This window comes from Salvelinus alpinus, chromosome 1 (assembly GCF_045679555.1).
Source record: "Salvelinus alpinus chromosome 1, SLU_Salpinus.1, whole genome shotgun sequence".
In the NCBI taxonomy this organism is placed as follows: Eukaryota; Metazoa; Chordata; class Actinopteri; order Salmoniformes; family Salmonidae; genus Salvelinus; species Salvelinus alpinus.
Genome location: NC_092086.1, coordinates 30,695,332 through 30,715,851, shown reverse-complemented (window position 1 = coordinate 30,715,851; position 20,520 = coordinate 30,695,332). Strand labels below are relative to the sequence as shown.

Below are 20,520 nucleotides of genomic sequence, written 5' to 3'. Positions count from 1 at the left end.
ATAATGTCGTATGTTTTTCCCCCAACACCACTTTCCATCAATTTGTATAGCAGACCCTCATGCCAAATTGAGTCGAAGGCTTTTTTGAAATCAACAAAGCATGAGAAGACTTTGCCTTTGTTTTGGTTTGTTTGGTTGTCAATTAGGGTGTGTAGGGTGAATACATGGTCTGTTGTACGGTAATTTGGTAAAAAGCCAATTTGACATTTGCTCAGTACATTGTTTTCATTGAGGAAATGTACGAGTCTGCTGTTAATGATAATGCAGAGTATTTTCCCAAGGTTACTGTTGACGCATATTCCACGGTAGTTATTGGGGTCAAATTTGTCTCCACTTTTGTGGATTGGGGTGATCAGTCCTTGGTTCCAAATATTGGGGAAGATGCCAGAGCTAAGGACGATGTTAAAGAGTTTTAGTATAGCCAATTGGAATTTGTTGTCTGTATATTTGATCATTTCATTAAGGATACCATCAACACCACAGGCCTTTTTGGGTTGGAGGGTTTTTATTTTGTCCTGTAACTCGTTCAAGGTAATTGGAGAATCCAGTGGGTTCTGGTAGTCTTTAATAGTTGATTCAAGGATTTGTATTTGATCATGTATATGTTTTTGCTCTTTATTCTTTGTTATAGAGCCAAAAAGATTGGAGAAGTGGTTTACCCATACATCTCCATTTTGGATAGATAATTCTTCGTGTTGTTGTTTGTTTAGTGTTTTCCAATTTTCCCAGAAGTGGTTAGAGTCTATGGATTCTTCAATTACATTGAGCTGATTTCTGACGTGCTGTTCCTTCTTTTTCCGTAGTGTATTTCTGTATTGTTTTAGTGATTCACCATGGCTTTGTGTGAGGGAGATAGAGGGATCTTCTGCTGAACCCAGAACTGAGTCTGGGACCAGGGCCCATATCAATTATTAACTAGGGTCCCTCACTTTCTTCTCTCTTGCCTCTCTCTGTGAGTCTCTCTCTCTCTCTCTCTCTGTGAGTCTCTCTCTCTCTCTCTGTGAGTCTCTCTCTCTCTCTCTCTCTCTCTCTCTTTCTCTCTCTCTGTCTTTCTCTCTCTCTCTGTCTCTCTCTCTCTGTCTTTCTCTCTCTCTCTGTCTCTCTCTCTCTGTCTCTCTCTCTGTCTCTCTCTCTGTCTCTCTGTCTCTCTCTCTGTCTCTCTCTCTCTCTCTCTCTCTCTCTGTCTCTCTCTCTGTCTCTCTGTCTCTCTCTCTCTCTCTCTGTCTCTCTCTCTGTCTCTCTCTCTCTCTGTCTCTCTCTCTCTGTCTCTCTCTCTCTGTCTCTCTCTCTCTGTCTCTCTCTCTCTGTCTCTCTCTCTGTCTCTCTCTCTGTCTCTCTCTCTGTCTCTCTCTCTGTCTCTCTCTCTCTCTCTCTCTCTGTCTCTCTCTCTCTGTCTCTTTCTCTCTGTCTCTTTCTCTCTGTCTCTCTCTCTCTCTCTCTCTCTCTCTCTCTCTCTCTCTCTCTCTCTCTCTCTCTCTCTCTCTCTCTCTCTCTCTCTCTCTCTCTCTCTCTCTCTCTCTCTCTCTCTCTCTCTCTCTCTCTCTCTCTCTCTCTCTCTCTCTCTCTCTCTCTCTCTCTCTCTCTCTCTCTCTCTCTCTCTCTCTCTCTCTCTCTCTCTGTCTCCCCCTCTCTCTCTCTTCTCGCAGTCACAGGAAACAGATGCAGATAGAGACACATTTCAAAGGAGGAGGCATTTCAAAGGATGAGGCATTTCAAAGGAGGAGGCAAAGGAGGAGGCACTTCTCTGAAGTTATTAGCTCGGTGAGCCCTCTCCATTAATAGTTTGGTTTGTGAACTTGATAAAGGATGCGTTATTAGAGCAGCAGGAAGGCAATGGGGGCTCTGGCCTTTCAGCTTGGCAGCAGGAGGCTGGACAGCTTAGATGTGAATCACTGCTAAATGGCTTTGTGTGAGGGAGATAGAGGGATCTTCTGCTGAACCCAGAACTGAGTCTGGGACCAGGGCCCATATCAATTATTAACTAGGGTCCCTCACTTTCTTCTCTCTTGCCTCTCTCTGTGAGTCTCTCTCTCTCTCTCTCTCTGTGAGTCTCTCTCTCTCTCTCTGTGAGTCTCTCTCTCTCTCTCTGTGAGTCTCTCTCTCTCTCTCTGTGAGTCTCTCTCTCTCTCTCTGTGAGTCTCTCTCTCTCTCTCTGTGAGTCTCTCTCTCTTTCTCTGTGAGTCTCTCTCTCTGTGAGTCTCGCACGCTCTCTTTCTTTCTCTGTGAGTCTCTCTCTCTCTCTCTGTGAGTCTCTCTCTCTCTCTCTGTGAGTCTCTCTCTCTCTCTCTGTGAGTCTCTCTCTCTCTCTCTGTGAGTCTCTCTCTCTCTCTCTGTGAGTCTCTCTCTCTTTCTCTGTGAGTCTCTCTCTCTGTGAGTCTCGCACGCTCTCTTTCTTTCTCTGTGAGTCTCTCTCTCTCTCTCTGTGAGTCTCTCTCTCTGTGAGTCTCGCACGCTCTCTTTCTTTCTCTGTGAGTCTCTCTCTCTCTCTCTGTGAGTCTCTCTCTCTGTGAGTCTCGCACGCTCTCTTTCTTTCTCTGTGAGTCTCTCTCTCTGTGAGTCTCGCACGCTCTCTTTCTTTCTCTGTGAGTCTCTCTCTCTCTCTCTGTGAGTCTCGCACGCTCTCTTTCTTTCTCTGTGAGTCTCTCTCTCTCTCTCTGTGTCCCTGTGAATCTGTCTCTCTCTCTTTCTTATTCTCTCTGTCCCTCATCATTCTGAACTTTTACTGTTCTGTCCCCTTTATCATTAATTTCTCTCTCTCTCTGTCTCACTCTCTCTCTCCATTACATTAAATTAAATTCAAATGGGCTTTATTGGCATGGGAAACATTGCCAAAGCAAATGTTCTCTTTCTCTCTCTGTTATTTTAACTCCTTACACTTTGTCTTTATCTCCCTCTCTCTTGTTCTACCCTCTTGTCAGTTCTGTACCTCACAACAACAATTTGTTCCACCAATAAATACCACTGGGTGTCACTGTGTTCCTATTTTACACCAGAGAGCGACTCGAAGGAGCCCAGCTGGAAACCATTGTTGGGGTCAATTTAATGTAGATGAATTCAATTCAGGAAAGTATTAAAAGTCAACCATAATGTTTTATAGAATGTCAGGGCATGTGATGTGACAATGATAGATACCTGTACAGACGGAGGCAGGTAGCCTAGTGGTTAGAGCGTTGGGCCAGTAACCGAAAGGTTGCTAGATCAAATCCCTGAGCTGACAAGGTAAGAATCTGTCGTTCTGCTCCTGAAAAAGGCAGTTAACCCGCTGTCATTGTAAATAAGAATTTGTTCTTAACAGACGTAGATGCATTTTCTCTTGTTGATGGTACATATCCACTAGATGGCCACATTTCCCTTCCAAACAGAAAGAGATTTTTGGCCCCATTGCTTACACCTATTCAATCCTTTCAGATCTACACAAGTGTCTAGGTTAGGGGCCAGGGGTTGTCGCTGGTTGTCCGATGACTGTACCATGACTGTCCCATGACTATCCCATTCAGTTCCATGACTGTCCCATTCAGTCCCATGATGGTCCCATGACTGTCCCATTCAGTCTCATTCAGTCCCATGACGGTCCCATTCAGTCCCATGACTGTCCCATTCAGTTCCATGACTGTCCCATTCAGTTCCATGACTGTCCCATTCAGTCCCATGACGGTCCCATTCAGTCCCATGACTGTCCCATTCAGTCCCATGACGGTCCCATGACTGTCCCATTCAGTCCCATGACTGTCCCATGACTGTCCCATTCAGTTCCATGACTGTCCCATTCAGTTCCATGACTGTCCCATTCTGTCCCATGACTGTCCCATTCAGTTCCATGACTGTCCCATTCAGTTCCATGACTGTCCCATTCAGTCCCATTCAGTCCCATTCAGTCCCATGGCGGTCCCATTCAGTCCCATGACGGTCCCATTCAGTCCCATGGCGGTCCCATTCAGTCCAATGACGGTCCCATTCAGTCCCATGACGGTCCCATTCAGTCCCATGACGGTCCCATTCAGTCCCATTCGGTCCCATGACGGTCCCATTCAGTCCCATGACGGTCCCATTCAGTCACATGACTGTCCCATTCAGTTCCATTCATTCCCATGGCGGTCCCATTCAGTCCCATGACTGTCCCATTCAATTCCATTCAGTCCCATGACTGTCCCATTCAGTTCCATTCAGTCCCATGACGGTCCCATTCAGTTCTATTCAGTCCCATGACTTCTGAACCACAGAATAACAGTGTGAGCTCTAGGCCCTATTTAAATACTTTGAGAATGGATCCCTCCCTCATTCCCTCCCTCCTTTCTAGATTGGTGAAAGTGAAACCCTTGCTTTCCTATAGAAGGGAGATTGCAAAAGTGTTTTAATCATAACTGATGCCTGTGATTACAACTCAGGATATTCACCCCAATCACTTCATAGTGATGCACTTCTGACTATTCTGCTGCAATATCATTAAATATGCATATTATTTAATGTATGGGTTGTTTGACTTCAGTATTGTAAGGTAGACCATATGGTGCTGCAGGATCCTATAAAGACAGCGTTATACAATGTGGGTGTGTCATATGATCACCGAAACAAATACCTAGTCTCTAACATGTTAATCAATCCCAGAGCATATAGGCTAGAGATCAGATGCCCGTTAGGCGTTCTGCCATCGGATCCGATTTGATTATTCTGCCCTTGGAAAACGGAGAATACTTTTTCTCGCTGTTTCTCACTGTATTGGGCTGTCACTGGGATTCACATTCAGCGGCTCATCATCACGTATGTAGGCAGCTGTACTATACGCAGATTGATTGTGGGAAATCCAGGATTAGTTACAGTGTGCATCAGCATCAAACACACCCGATGTGGATGAAATGAACCGTCGATACGGTAAGATTGATATCGCCTATAATATTAGCCTAGATTCTAATATGCCTTTGCGTTCTCTCTCGGAGAGCATTTTTTTTGTCAATGGCTGTATCCTCCAGTCCATTCAGTTGGGTGGGTATACTATATTCGACACGGAAGAGAGCAGAGAGACGCCTTTTACAGATGTGGACAGACAAAGCCAAAGTGGCGATGTGACTCCGACCTGTTTATTATGTCCGCTACAGAGGTTAACCTACAATGTTACAATGTAACGGTGCTGATACATTAAAACCATCTGAAATGGGAGCGGTAGGATATTGTAGCCCAGGCTGTAACGTTGCACATACAGTAGCGTATAGCCTAGCCTGTGTATCTACATATGTATCCGCATGTCTTTGTTTATGCTACAGTGTTTATGTCATGGTTTCCTGGTTCTTAATAACAGACAGATCATTTGCAGCAAGCAGACATAGCCTAGGGGTCGTTGTCTATAGGCTTTGAGCTGTGAAGCAGTGATCGCAGGTCTCCATTTAGTAATATTATTCACAATTATTGGCTAGGTGAGATACGATGATGAATCAGCTAGGTATAGGCCCTTCTGTTCTTTCTGAAACTGAGCCAGACACGGACAATTTGAGGTGCAAATATCTCTTTCTATAGGATTTTTCATACTGATGTTGGTTTCGGGTAATGAATAGGGAGACAGATACTGATGTTGGTTTCAATAATGAATAGGGAGACAGATACTGATGTTGGTTTCGGGTAATGAATAGGGAGACAGATACTGATGTTGGTTTCGGTAATGAATAGGGAGACAGATACTGATGTTGGTTTCAATAATGAATAGGGAGACAGATACTGATGTTGGTTTCAATAATGAATAGGGAGACAGATACTGATGTTGGTTTCAATAATGAATAGGGAGACAGATACTGATGTTGGTTTCAATAATGAATAGGGAGACAGATACTGATGTTGGTTTCAATAATGAATAGGGAGACAGATACTGATGTTGGTTTCAATAATGAATAGGGAGACAGATACTGATGTTGGTTTCGGGTAATGAATAGGGAGACAGATACTGATGTTGGTTTCAATAATGAATAGGGAGACAGATACTGATGTTGGTTTCGGGTAATGAATAGGGAGACAGATACTGATGTTGGTTTCAATAATGAATAGGGAGCCAGATACTGATGTTGGTTTCAATAATGAATAGGGAGACAGATACTGATGTTGGTTTCAATAATGAATAGGGAGACAGATACTGATGTTGGTTTCAATAATGAATAGGGAGACAGATACTGATGTTGGTTTCGGTAATGAATAGGGAGACAGATACTGATGTTGGTTTCGGTAATGAATAGGGAGACAGATACTGATGTTGGTTTCAATAATGAATAGGGAGACAGATACTGATGTTGGTTTCAATAATGAATAGGGAGACAGATACTGATGTTGGTTTCGGTAATGAATAGGGAGACAGATACTGATGTTGGTTTCAATAATGAATAGGGAGACAGATACTGATGTTGGTTTCAATAATGAATAGGGAGACAGATACTGATGTTGGTTTCAATAATGAATAGGGAGACAGATACTGATGTTGGTTTCGGTAATGAATAGGGAGACAGATACTGATGTTGGTTTCAATAATGAATAGGGAGACAGATACTGATGTTGGTTTCAATAATGAATAGGGAGACAGATACTGATGTTGGTTTCGGTAATGAATAGGGAGACAGATACTGATGTTGGTTTCGGTAATGAATAGGGAGACAGATACTGATGTTGGTTTCAATAATGAATAGGGAGACAGATACTGATGTTGGTTTCAATAATGAATAGGGAGACAGATACTGATGTTGGTTTCGGGTAATGAATAGGGAGACAGATACTGATGTTGGTTTCAATAATGAATAGGGAGCCAGATACTGATGTTGGTTTCAATAATGAATAGGGAGACAGATACTGATGTTGGTTTCAATAATGAATAGGGAGACAGATACTGATGTTGGTTTCAATAATGAATAGGGAGACAGATACTGATGTTGGTTTCGGTAATGAATAGGGAGACAGATACTGATGTTGGTTTCGGTAATGAATAGGGAGACAGATACTGATGTTGGTTTCAATAATGAATAGGGAGACAGATACTGATGTTGGTTTCAATAATGAATAGGGAGACAGATACTGATGTTGGTTTCGGTAATGAATAGGGAGACAGATACTGATGTTGGTTTCAATAATGAATAGGGAGACAGATACTGATGTTGGTTTCAATAATGAATAGGGAGACAGATACTGATGTTGGTTTCAATAATGAATAGGGAGACAGATACTGATGTTGGTTTCGGTAATGAATAGGGAGACAGATACTGATGTTGGTTTCAATAATGAATAGGGAGACAGATACTGATGTTGGTTTCAATAATGAATAGGGAGACAGATACTGATGTTGGTTTCGGTAATGAATAGGGAGACAGATACTGATGTTGGTTTCGGTAATGAATAGGGAGACAGATACTGATGTTGGTTTCGGTAATGAATAGGGAGACAGATACTGATGTTGGTTTCAATAATGAATAGGGAGACAGATACTGATGTTGGTTTCGGTAATGAATAGGGAGACAGATACTGATGTTGGTTTCAATAATGAATAGGGAGACAGATACTGATGTTGGTTTCAATAATGAATAGGGAGACAGATACTGATGTTGGTTTCAATAATGAATAGGGAGACAGATACTGATGTTGGTTTCAATAATGAATAGGGAGACAGATACTGATGTTGGTTTCGGTAATGAATAGGGAGACAGATACTGATGTTGGTTTCAATAATGAATAGGGAGACAGATACTGATGTTGGTTTCAATAATGAATAGGGAGACAGATACTGATGTTGGTTTCGATAATGAATAGGGAGACAGATACTGATGTTGGTTTCGGTAATGAATAGGGAGACAGATACTGATGTTGGTTTCAATAATGAATAGGGAGACAGATACTGATGTTGGTTTCGGTAATGAATAGGGAGACAGATACTGATGTTGGTTTCAATAATGAATAGGGAGACAGATACTGATGTTGGTTTCAATAATGAATAGGGAGACAGATACTGATGTTGGTTTCAATAATGAATAGGGAGACAGATACTGATGTTGGTTTCAATAATGAATAGGGAGACAGATACTGATGTTGGTTTCAATAATGAATAGGGAGACAGATACTGATGTTGGTTTCGGGTAATGAATAGGGAGACAGATACTGATGTTGGTTTCAATAATGAATAGGGAGACAGATACTGATGTTGGTTTCGGTAATGAATAGGGAGACAGATACTGATGTTGGTTTCAATAATGAATAGGGAGACAGATACTGATGTTGGTTTCGGGTAATGAATAGGGAGACAGATACTGATGTTGGTTTCGGGTAATGAATAGGGAGACAGATACTGATGTTGGTTTCAATAATGAATAGGGAGACAGATACTGATGTTGGTTTCGGGTAATGAATAGGGAGACAGATACTGATGTTGGTTTCAATAATGAATAGGGAGACAGATACTGATGTTGGTTTCAATAATGAATAGGGAGACAGATACTGATGTTGGTTTCGGTAATGAATAGGGAGACAGATACTGATGTTGGTTTCGGTAATGAATAGGGAGACAGATACTGATGTTGGTTTCGGTAATGAATAGGGAGACAGATACTGATGTTGGTTTCGGTAATGAATAGGGAGACAGATACTGATGTTGGTTTCAATAATGAATAGGGAGACAGATACTGATGTTGGTTTCGGTAATGAATAGGGAGACAGAGGAATTGAGGGACAGTGTGGGCTCATGTCTGCTGTATCTCATTGACATCATTGTGCTTTAATCCTGTCATTACACATACATCTGTATGTGTTTTTGTCGTAAAAGCATTGACAATGTAGCTACACTGGTAACTAGCTGGACACAGAGTTCAGTCACCATTCAATCAATCAATCAAGTTTATTTTATATAGCCCTTCGTACATCAGCTAATATCTCGAAGTGCTGTACAGAAACCCAGCCTAAAACCCCAAACAGCAAGCAATGCAGGTGTAGAAGCACGAATATTCGATCTCTCCTTACATGAACACCTCAGTCTCTGTTCTCTCTGCTCACACTCTCTCCTTCTCTCTGTGGTGAACGGGGTTACTGAGGGATCAGGGGGGTTTTGTCATTCATCCATGCGTTTGTGAGACAAGTTCAGCACATTAATATCTTATGAGTCCCAGTTCATTCACAGAACTGCAGTCTGTCTGCTGATGGAGAGAGTGAAGTGGCAGTCAGGGTTTACCTGCTAATCAGAGTGCTACCGCTGTGCTGTGCTACCGCTGTGCTGTGCGTGTGTGTGTGTGTGTGGGGGGGGGGGGGTACGTGTGTGTGTGTGTGGGTACGTGTGTGTGTGGGTACGTGTGTGTGTGGGTACGTGTGGGTGTGTGTGTGTGGGTGTGTGTGTGTGTGTGAGTGAGTGAGTGAGTGAGTGAGTGAGTGAGTGAGTGAGTGTGACAGTAAAATAATGATATACCTTCTAGTGCTCCCCCTCACCACAACTGATGTGTCTCTCTCTCCCATGCAGGCCTCTAAGGCAGCAGCATGATCCATGGTCTGGCTGTGTGTGTGAGTGTCAGTGAGGACAGACAGTGTTGCAGCCCAGGCCAGAGGCAGCAGATTGAATGCCACTGAAGTCTCAAGGTAAGCCTGAATATGAGCTCCTATTGATCGGGACCCTGCATGGGGACTGTATGGTCTGACCTCACAGAGAGGGAGGAGGGGGGATTGATCCAGCCTTGAACAGCCTCTCTCTGTCTCTTTATTTCTGTCTCTCTCTTTCTCTCTGTTTATTTTCTCTCTCTCTTTATCACTCTCTCTCTCTTTCTCTCTGTCCCATCAGTCCAAACTAGAGGTCAACCGATTATGATTTTTCAACGCCGATACCGATACCGATTATTGGAGGACCAAAAAAAGCCGATACCGATTAATCGGCCGATTTTTATTTATTTATTTGTAATAATGACAATTACAACAATACTGAATGAACACTTATTTTAACTTAATGTAATGCATCAATTTAGCCTCAAATAAATAATGAAACATGTTCAATTTGGTTTAAATAATGCAAAAACAAAGTGTTGGAGAAGAAAGAAAGTGCAATATGTGCCATGTAAGAAAGTTCCTTGCTCAGAGCATGAGAACATATGAAAGCTGGTGGTTCCTTTTAACATGAGTCTTCAATATTCCCAGGTAAGAAGTTTTAGGTTGTAGTTATTATAGGAATTATAGGACTATTTCTCTCTATACGATTTGTATTTCATATACCTTTGACTATTGGATGTTCTTATAGGCACTTTAGTATTGCCAGTGTAACAGTATAGCTTCCGTCCCTCTCCTCGCCGCTACCTGGGCTCGAACCAGGAACACATCGACAACAGCCACCCTCGAACTGTAACGGCAGTCTAGCTCTTCCTCCTCCTCAGACGAGGAGAGGCGAGAAGGATCGGAGGACCAATGTGCAGCGTGGTACGTTTCCATGATTTAATATACACGAAACTATACACAATTCAAAATAACAAACAAACTAACCGTCACAGTCCCGTGTGGCACAAACACTGACACAGGAAACAACCACCCACAAATCCCCAACACAAAACAAGCCACCTATATATTACATTTACATTTACATTTAAGTCATTTAGCAGACGCTCATATATGATTCTCAATCAGGGACAACGATTGACAGCTGCCTCTGATTGAGAACCATATTAGGCTGAACACAGAAACAGACAAACTAGACACACAACATAGAATGCCCACCCAGCTCACGTCCTGACCAACACTAAAACAAGCAAAACACATAAGCACTATGGTCAGGACGTGACACGAACCCGCGAAGCAGCAAGGGGAACAACTACTCCAAGTCTCAGAGCGAGTGACGTTTGAAACGCTATTAGCGCGCACCCCGCTAACTAGCTAGCCATTTCACATCGGTTACACCAGCCTAATCTCGGGAGTTGATAGGCTTGAATTCATAAACAGCAGAGCTGCTGGAAAAACGCACAAAAGTGCTGTTTGAATGAATGCTTACGAGCCTGCTGGTGCCTACCATCGCTCAGTCAGACTGCTCTATCAAACCATAGACTTAATTATAACATAATAACACACAGAAATACGAGCCTTAGGTCATTAATATGGTCGAATCCGGAAACTATCATCTCGAAAACAAAACGTTTATTCTTTCAATGAAATACGGAACCGTTCCGTATTTTATCTAACGGGTGGCATCCATAAGTCTAAATATTCCTGTTACATTGCACAACCTTCAATGTTATGTCATAATTACTTAAAATTCTGGCAAATTAGTTCGTAACGAGACAGGCGGCCCAAACTGTTGCATATACACTAACTCTGCGTGTAATGAACGCATGAGAAGTGACACAATTTCACCTGGTTAATATTGCCTGCTAACCGGGATTTATTTTAGCTAAATATGCAGGTTTAAAAATATATACTTCGGTGTATTGATTTTAAGAAAGGCATTGATGTTTATGGTTAGGTACAGTCGTGCAACGATTGTGCTTTTTTCGCAAATGCGCTTTTGTTAAATCATCCCCCGTTTGGCGAAGTTGGCTGTCTTTGTTAGGAAGAAATAGTCTTCACACAGTTCCCAACGAGCCAGGCGGCCCAAACTGCTGCATATACCCTGACTCTGTTGCAAGAGAAGTGACACCATTTCCCTAGTTAAAATAAATTCATGTTAGCAGGCAATATTAACTCAATATGCAGTTTTAAAATATAGACTTGTGTATTGATTTTAAGAAAGGCATTGATATTTATGGTTAGGTACACGTTGGAGCAACGACAGTCCTTTTTCGCGAATGCGCACCGCATCGATTATATGCAACGTAGGACACGCTAGATAAACTAGTAATATCATCAACCATGTGTAGTTAACTAGTGATTATGATTGATTGTTTTTTATAAGATAAGTTTAATGCTAGCTAGCAACTTACCTTGGCTTCTTACTGCATTCTCGTAACAGGCAGGCTCCTCGTGGAGTGCAATGTAATCAGGTGGTTAGAGCGTTGGACTAGTTAACTGTATGGTTGCAAGATTTAATCCCCGAGCTGACAAGGTAAAAATCTGTCGTTCTGCCCCTGAATGAGGCAGTTAACCCACCGTTCCTAGGCCGTCATTTAAAATAGAATGCGTTCTTAACTGACTTGCCTAGTTAAATAAAGGTGTAAAAAAATAAATAAATATAATTCGGCCAAATCGGTGTCCAAAAATATCGATTTCCGATTGTTATGAAAATGTGAAATCGTCCCTAATTAATCATCCATTTCGATTAATCGGTCGACCCTCTAAACCACTGTGCCTTTTTCTGGCATACATTAACAATGCTAAGCGGTTTGCATTATCTCACCGCGGGGGATAGTGGGTGTGGGGGATAGTGAGTGATGGTGTGTGTGGGGGGGATAGGAGGTGATGGTATGGGGGATAGGCGGTGATGGTGTGGGAGTTAGGTGGGGATGGTGAGGGGGGTAGTGGGTGATGGTGTGTGTGGGGGGGAGAGGGGGTGATGGTGTGTGTGGGGGGGATAGGGGGTGGTGGTGTGTGTGGGGGGATAGGGGGTGGTGGTGTGTGTGGGGGGATAGGGGGTGATTGTGTGTGTGGGGGGGATAGGGGGTGATGGTGTGGGGATAGGGGTGATGGTGTGGGGGATAGCGGGTGATGGTGTGTGTGTGGGGGATAGGAGGTGATGGTGTGGGATATAGGCGGTGATGGTGTGGGGGATAGCGTGTGATGGTGTGGAGGATAGGGGGTGATGGTGTGGGAGTTAGGTGGGGATGGTGAGGGGGATAGTGGGTGATGGTGTGTGTGGGGGGGAGAGGCGGTGATGGTGTGTGTGGGGGGGATAGGGGGTGATGGTGTGGGGATAGGGGTGATGGTGTGGGGGATAGCGGGTGATGGTGTGTGTGTGGGGGATAGGAGGTGATGGTGTGGGATATAGGCGGTGATGGTGTGGGGGATAGCGTGTGATGGTGTGGAGGATAGGGGGTGATGGTGTGGGATAGGTGGTGATGGTGTGGAGGATAGGAGGTGATGGCGTGTGGGATAGGGGGTGATAGTGTGGGATAGGGGGTGATGGTGTGGGGGATAGCAGGTGATGGTGTGTGTGTGGGGGATAGGGGGTGATGGTGTGGGGGGTAGGGGGTGATGGTGTGGGATAGGGGGTGATGGTGTGGGGTATAGCGGGTGATGGTGTGGGATAGGGGGTGATGTTGTGGGAGATAGGGGTGATGGTGTGTGTGTGGGGAATAGGGGGTGATGGTGTGTGGGAAGGGGGTGATGGTGTGTGTGTGGGGATAGGGGGTGATGGTGTGTGTGTGTGGGGATAGGGGGTGATGGTGTGTGTGGGGGGGTAGGGGTGATGGTGTGTGGGGGGGATAGGGGGTGATGGTGTTTGGGATAGAGTGTGATGGTGTGTGTGTGGGGGATAGGCGTTGATGGTGTGGGAGTTAGGCAGGGATGGTGAGGGGGATAGTGGGTGATGGTGTGTGTGTGGGGGGGGGGGGTAGGGGGTGATGGTGTGGGGGGGCGGGGGGTGATGGTGTGGGGGTTAGCGGGTGATGTTGTGTGTGGGGGGGATAGGGGGGATGGTGTGGGATATAGGTGGTGGTGGTGTGGGGGATAGGGGGTGATGGTGTGTTTGGGGGATAAGGGGTGATGGTGTGGGGGATATGGGGTGATGGTGTGTGTGGGGGGGATTGGGGGTGATGGTGTGGGGGATAGGCGGTGATGGTGTGGGGGATAGGTGGTGATGGTGTGTGGGGGGGATAGGGGGTGATGGTGTGGGTGATAGCGGGTGATGTTGTGTGTGTGTGTGTGTGGGGGGGATAGGGGGTGATGGTGTGGGGATAGCGGGTGATGGTGTGTGTGTGTGGGGGGTAGGGGGGGACGGTGTGGGGTATAGGTGGTGATGATGTGGGGGTTTAGGCGGGGATAGTGTGGAGGGGGGGATAGGGGGTGATGGTGTGTGTTTGGGGGATAGTGGGTGATGGTGTGTGTGGGGGGGTAGGGGTGATGGTGTGGGGACAGGGGGTGATGGTGTGGGGGTTAGCGGGTGATGTTGTGTGTGTGGGGGATAGGGGGGGATGGTGTGGGATATAGGTGGTGATGGTGTGGGGGTTAGGCGGGGATGGTGTGGATGGTGTGGAGGGGGGATAGGGGGTGATGGTGTGTGTTGCGGGATAGGTGGTGATGGTGTGTGTGGGGGGGATAGGGGGTGATGGTGTGTGTGGGGGATAGGGGGTGATGGTGTGTGTGGCGGGATAGGTGGTGATGGTGTGTGTGGGGGGGATAGGGGGTGATGGTGTGTGTGGGGGGGATAGGGGGTGATGGTGTGTGTGGCGGGATAGGGGGTGATGGTGTGTGTGGGGGGATAGGGGGTGATGGTGTGTGTGGCGGGATAGGGGGTGATGGTGTGTGTGGGGGGATAGGGGGTGATGGTGTGGGGAATAGGGGGTGATGGTGTGTGGGACGGGGGGTGATAGTGTGGGATAGGCGGTGATGGTGTGGGGGAGGCAGGTGATGGTGTGTGTGTGGGGGATAGGGGGTGATGGTGTGGGGGATAGGGGGTGATGGTGTGTGTGTGGGGGATAGGGGGTAATGGTGTGTGTGGGGGGGATAGCGGGTGATGGTGTGTGTGGGGGGGATAGCGGGTGATGGTGTGTGTGGGGGGGATAGGGGGTGGTGGTGTGTGTGGGGGGGATAGGGGGTAATGGTGTGGGGGATAGGGGGTGATGATGTGGGGATAGGGGGTGATGGTGTGTGTGGGGGGGGTAGGGGGTGATGGTATGGGGGATAGCGGGTGATGGTGTGTGTGTGGGGAGATAGGGGGTGATGGTGTTGGGGATAGGGGGTGATGGTGTGTGTGTGGGGGGGGGGGGGTAGGGGGTGATGGTGTGGGGGGGATAGCGGGTGATGGTGTGGGGGGGATAGGGGGTGATAGGGGGTAATGGTGTGGGGAGATAGGGGGTGATGATGTTGGGGATAGGGGGTGATGGTGTGTGTGTGGGGGGGGGGGTGATGGTGTGGGGGATGCGGGTGATGGTGTGGGGGGGATGGGGGTAATGGTGTGGGGGATAGGGGGTGATGATGTGGGGATAGGGGGTGATGGTGTGTGTGGGGGGGGTAGGGGGTGATGGTATGGGGGATAGCGGGTGATGGTGTGTGTGGGGAGATAGGGGGTGATGGTGTTGGGGATAGGGGGTGATGGTGTGTGTGGGGGGGGGTAGGGGGTGATGGTGTGGGGGATAGCGGGTGATGGTGTGGGGGGATAGGCGGGATGGGGGTAATGGTGTGGGGGATAGGGGGTGATGATGTGGGGATAGGGGGTGATGGTGTGTGTGGGGGGGGGTAGGGGGTGATGGTGGGGGGTAATGGTGTGGGGGATAGGGGGTGATGGTGTGGTGTGGGGTGGGGGTAGGGGGTGATGGTGTGGGGAGATAGGGGGCGGGTGGGGGATGGGTGTGTGGTGGGGAGATAGGGGGTGATGGTGTGGGGTGGGGGATAGGGGGTGATGGTGGGTGTGGGATGGGGGGGGGGGGGGCCGGGTGGGAGGGTGAGTGTGGGGATAGGGGGTGATGGTGTGTGTGGGGGGGGTGATGGTGTGGGGGATAGGGGGTGATGATGTGGGGGATAGGGGGTGATGGTGTGGGGGATAGGGGGTGATGGTATGTGGGATGGGGGGTGATAGTGTGGGATAGGGGGTGATGGTGTGTGTGGGGGTGATGGTGTGGGGGATAGGGGGTGATGGTGTAGGGGATAGGGGGTGGTGGTGTGGGGGATAGGGGGTGATGGTGTGGGGGATAGGGGGTGATGGTGTGGGGGGGATAGGGGGTGATGGTGTGGGGGATAGGGGGTGATGGTGTGGGGGGGATAGGGGGTGATGGTGTGGGGGATAGGGGGTGATGGTGTGGGGGATAGCAGGTGATGGTGTGTGTGTGGGAGATAGGGGGTGATGGTGTGGGGGATAGGGTGTGATGGTGTGGGGGATAGGGGGTGATGGTGTAGGGGATAGAGGGTGAATAGGGGGTGATGGTGTGGGGGATGTGTGTGTTGGGGCGGGGGGGGGGGGGGGGGGGTTCTCTGTGTGTCTGTGTGTTTGCATGCACGTATGTTAATGCCCAATGCCTGGGGATGAGGTTAGCATCATGGCTACTTCTATCAACTATGTGTATTGAGCTTTTCAGGTTGAGCTGCAGGGCTGTAAGATCTCTCCAAGTCTAATACATTCAGCTTGAGACTGTCTGGCCAGCCATCTCTGACTGACTGTCTCAGCACTCAGCCTTAAGGAAACAAGTCACGACTGCTTCTTTTAACAACCGGTGTGTAGGATGGTATCTGTGTTCAGTACGCACATGGAGGCCTCTCCTGTGTGATGGTCAAGGGCAAGGGAGTGAGTGTGTGTGTGTGTGTGTGTGTGTGTGTGTGTGTGTGTGTGTGTGTGTGTGTGTGTGTGTGTGTGTGTGTGTGTGTGTGTGTCTGTGTGTGTGTGTGTGTGTGTGTGTGTGTGTGTGTGTGTTTGCTTATCGATTGGTTCTGTTAGCCTTACTGTGAGGCTGTCACGCCCTGGCCTTAGTTATCTTTGTTTTCTTTATTATTTTAGTTAGGTCAGGGTGTGACATGGGTGATGTTTGTGTGTTTTTTGTCTAGTGTAGGGTGTGTATTGTCTAGGGGTTTTTGTAGAGTTCATGGGGTTGTGTTCAGTGTAGGTGTTTATGTAAGTCTATGGTTGCCTGGATTGGTTCTCAATTAGAGACAGCTGTCTATCGTTGTCTCTGATTGAGAGCCATATTTAGGCAGCCATAGGCATTAGGTAGGTTGTGGGTAATTGTCTATGTTTTGACGTTAGTTGCTTGTGTCTGCACTTTCGTTTGATAGCTTCACGGTCGTTTGTTGTTTTGTCTAGTTTGTGTTTGTGTTCGTTTCTTCTTCTATTAAAAAGAAGATGTATTTATATCACGCTGCGCCTTGGTCCTCTCTTTCACCTAACGACGATCGTGACAGAGGCAGACTGATTTCAGCTGCTTTCCATCTACAGAGGCCAGTGTTTCAATAACTACATAACATGATCCTGTGTTGTGTTGACTTCTGATTTGGTCCCTCATTGCTTTTGGAAGAATTGTTAAGTTAAATATTTAGTTACTTGTGTTTGACCAGGGTGGTACGTCCCTTTCTGTTGAGGCTCTCTCAGAGCAGGAAGTGTTCTCTTCCTGTTAAGCAGATTCTGGAGATTCGTCCAAAACACACACGCATACGTACAAAGACTACGTCTACGCACGCACGCACGCACGCACGCACGCACGCACGCACGCACGCACGCACGCACGCACGCACGCACGCACGCACGCACGCACGCACGCACGCACGCACGCACGCACGCACGCACGCACACACACACACACAGTAGAGATACATTCACTCTACACACACTATAGCTGCTACTAGGCCAGATGGAATTCAGGTCAGTTGATTGCAAAGTGAATTTGCTATTCAGATAAGGTTATTTTCCCTATTCCCTGTAATGTGTATGTGAATGCATTATATGTGTGTATGTGTATGTATGTATTCACACTGGTCTTCGCACAATGCAGTAGGTTAAATACATTTGAATTCAATCACTTTTTGACATGCGTCCCTGTATGTGTGTGCGTGTTTGCACGTGTGCATGTTTCTGAGTCATCAGAGCTATAGCAGTCTCCCATGCATCCTGGACAGAAGCAGAGGCATAGTATAGTGTTAGCTGTGCAATAGACCGTGAGGCCTCCTGATGCTGAGGTAGAGGGCTGTGGTCCTGATGCTGAGGTAGAGGGCTGTGGTCCTGATGCTGAGGTAGAGGGCTGTGGTCCTGATGCTGAGGTAGAGGGCTGTGGTCCTGATGCTGAGGTAGAGGGCTGTGGTCCTGATGCTGAGGTAGAGGGCTGTGGTCCTAAGGCTGAGGTAGAGGGGTGTGGTCCTGATGCTGAGGTAGAGGGGTGTGGTCCTGATGCTGAGGTAGAGGGGTGTGGTCCTGATGCTGAGGTAGAGGGCTGTGGTCCTGATGCTGAGGTAGAGGGCTGTGGTCCTGATGCTGAGGTAGAGGGCTGTGGTTCTGATGCTGAGGTAGAGGGCTGTGGTCCTGATGCTGAGGTAGAGGGCTGTGGTCCTGATAATGAGGTAGAGGGCTGTGGTCCTGATAATGAGGTAGATGGGTGTGGTCCTGATAATGAGGTAGAGGGGTGTGGTTCTGATGCTGAGGTAGAGGGCTGTGGTCCTGATGCTGAGGTAGAGGGGTGTGGTCCTGATAATGAGGTAGAGGGGTGTGGTCCTGATGCTGAGGTAGAGGGCTGTGGTACTGATGCTGAGGTAGAGGGTTGTGGTCCTGATGCTGAGGTAGAGGGCTGTGGTACTGATGCTGAGGTAGAGGGCTGTGGTCCTGATGCTGAGGTAGAAGGCTGTGGTCCTCAGGACATATGTCTCTGATCTGTTAGTTTGCTAGGCCTAACTGCATTGCTGATAAACCTGCTTCAGCCTGCCTATTCAGAAACAGGTGCTGTCCATACTCTACCTGCTGCACTGGACACGTTTTAATCCCCAACCATAACCCTGTGTGGGTTCTCTCATAGCTGGTTGTGTCATTTCCCCTCGCTCAGTCAGCTCACCTCAACCTGGGCGGATGGGGACTGGAGGCTAGGGGAGACAGACGTGGTTGGGGTCCACAGATGTGGGGGCGGTGACAGACTCAGGAGGCATAGGATGGACTTTTTTGATTTAATAGGACCCTCTGAGAGATCTCTCTATATCTATTTATCTCCCCATTTATACATCTCTTCGCAAATTTCTCACTCTTTCCATTTCCCTTATCCCTACACCCTTGATATCCCTCTATCCATCCCTCTCTCTTGCCATGCCTTCTCTCTAGGTGAAAGTATAAACTCTCGTCATTCAAATTTGAAGCAATATCCATTTGGTAAGATTACTTAAGAGTCTTCATTCTGTCTAGCTGATTGGTAGATATTAGAATTGATATTTTCCTTATAAAGTGTGTCTGCAGTGGAGCGAATAAATTACCGAACAAAGGCTCAGTACTGGAGGAGCTGACTGGGCTGGGGCTATCAGTACTGACGCTTTTGTTTGAGAAAGAGAGGGAGGCAGGCAGGCAGGCTGGCAGGGAGAGAGAGAGGGAGAGAGGGAGGGAGAGTCTCCCATGCAGATTACCTTTCAAATATACATAAGTTTAATAATGTAACTGTAATGGTAATCTCTCATTCTATTCATGTAGCTTTGCAGACAGTCTGTGTTGTGTGGTGTCTAATGCACCAGAGCTGAGGAAAGTAGAATTGAATCCCAACAGTCTTTGTTTGACCCTAGATTTCAGTTAAGTTTTATTATGGCTAAACAAATCCCATAAAGTGACATTCTAAGTGAATCCTAAAACCAGTGCTTGTTGTAAATGTAGATATATTTTCATATTTAGTGACAGTTATAGATGCCCTCATTTCAGATGTTGTATTTTACCTTCTCATCTGTCTCTCCGCCTTTCTCTTTCTCTCGTCGTCACCTCCTCCCTCCATCAGCCACAGAGCATCTCTTCCGTCTTCTGTTCTCTTCCCTCCCCCTCTCCCTCAGACCTATGGATGGTGTATATGTAAGGCTTACACACAGTGACTGCTGAAACTCCACAGGCAGCCCTCCTAGTATTCTTCAACACACTAATCCTCCAGTACATTCTATACTCCCTGAGGTGTATCTGTCAATGACATTACCACTTTCATATTTCTATCGATGCTAAAAGGCAAAGATGAAAACCAGTTGATCCCAGGTTGATACCTCTCAGCCACACACACCAAATCCACTATATCCCCCCAGCTTAGTCTGTCATCACATAAGACTAAACAACCACACACACCAAATCCACTATATCCCCCCAGCTTAGTCTGTCATCACATAAGACTAAACAACCATTCCACAACATTAGTATTACTTAAGTGAGGTTATCTGTGTGGATCTCCTCAGCTCCCTCTCAGAGACTGTCACAGGACCCTCCCCTCCCCTCCCCTCCCCTCCTCATTACCACTCTGTAAGGAACTTGAAAATACTCCACACAGAACTGTCTGTTTCTAACCAACAGTTGTCGCTAACAAACACTTGTTGAAGGTCAGATTCTGAGAACGAGGAACCTGAGGATAATAGTAGAGCTAGAGATGGTAGAGTGGAGCTCTCTCACAGTTGACATGGCAACAGCTTGTCTTGATCCTGGAGAGGTTGGAGACGTTGACAGTTAGTTCTGCCTGTGAGATGGCAATGATGATGAATGGGAGACAGAACCGGTTTGATCCGGCATGGCTGAGTGCTCTGTTCTGAGCGAGAGAGAGAGTGAGAGAGGTGGGGCGAGGGAGAGGGAGAGAAATATATATAGACAGAGAGTGGGGATGCAGTGAAATACACACCACTGACTCTCTAATTAGAGAACTATATATAGACAGAGAGTGGGGATGCAGTGAAATACACACCACTGACTCTCTAATTAGAGAACTATATATAGACAGAGAGTGGGGATGCAGTGAAATACACACCACTGACTCTCTAATTAGA

At 46.9% G+C, this 20,520-nt stretch overlaps 1 protein-coding gene across 1 annotated transcript in view; it reads left to right on the top strand.

The window, feature by feature from the left end:
* The first annotated feature begins 4,562 nt into the window (after nt 1-4,562).
* LOC139559282 (testis-expressed protein 2-like) overlaps nt 4,563-20,520 on the top strand; it is a 29,753-nt gene continuing 13,795 nt past the window's right edge. Inside the window, exons 1-2 of the mRNA XM_071375180.1 lie at nt 4,563-4,869; nt 9,461-9,576. The gene's annotated coding sequence lies outside the window, so the exon portion shown is untranslated. The remainder of the gene's footprint in view (nt 4,870-9,460; nt 9,577-20,520) is intronic.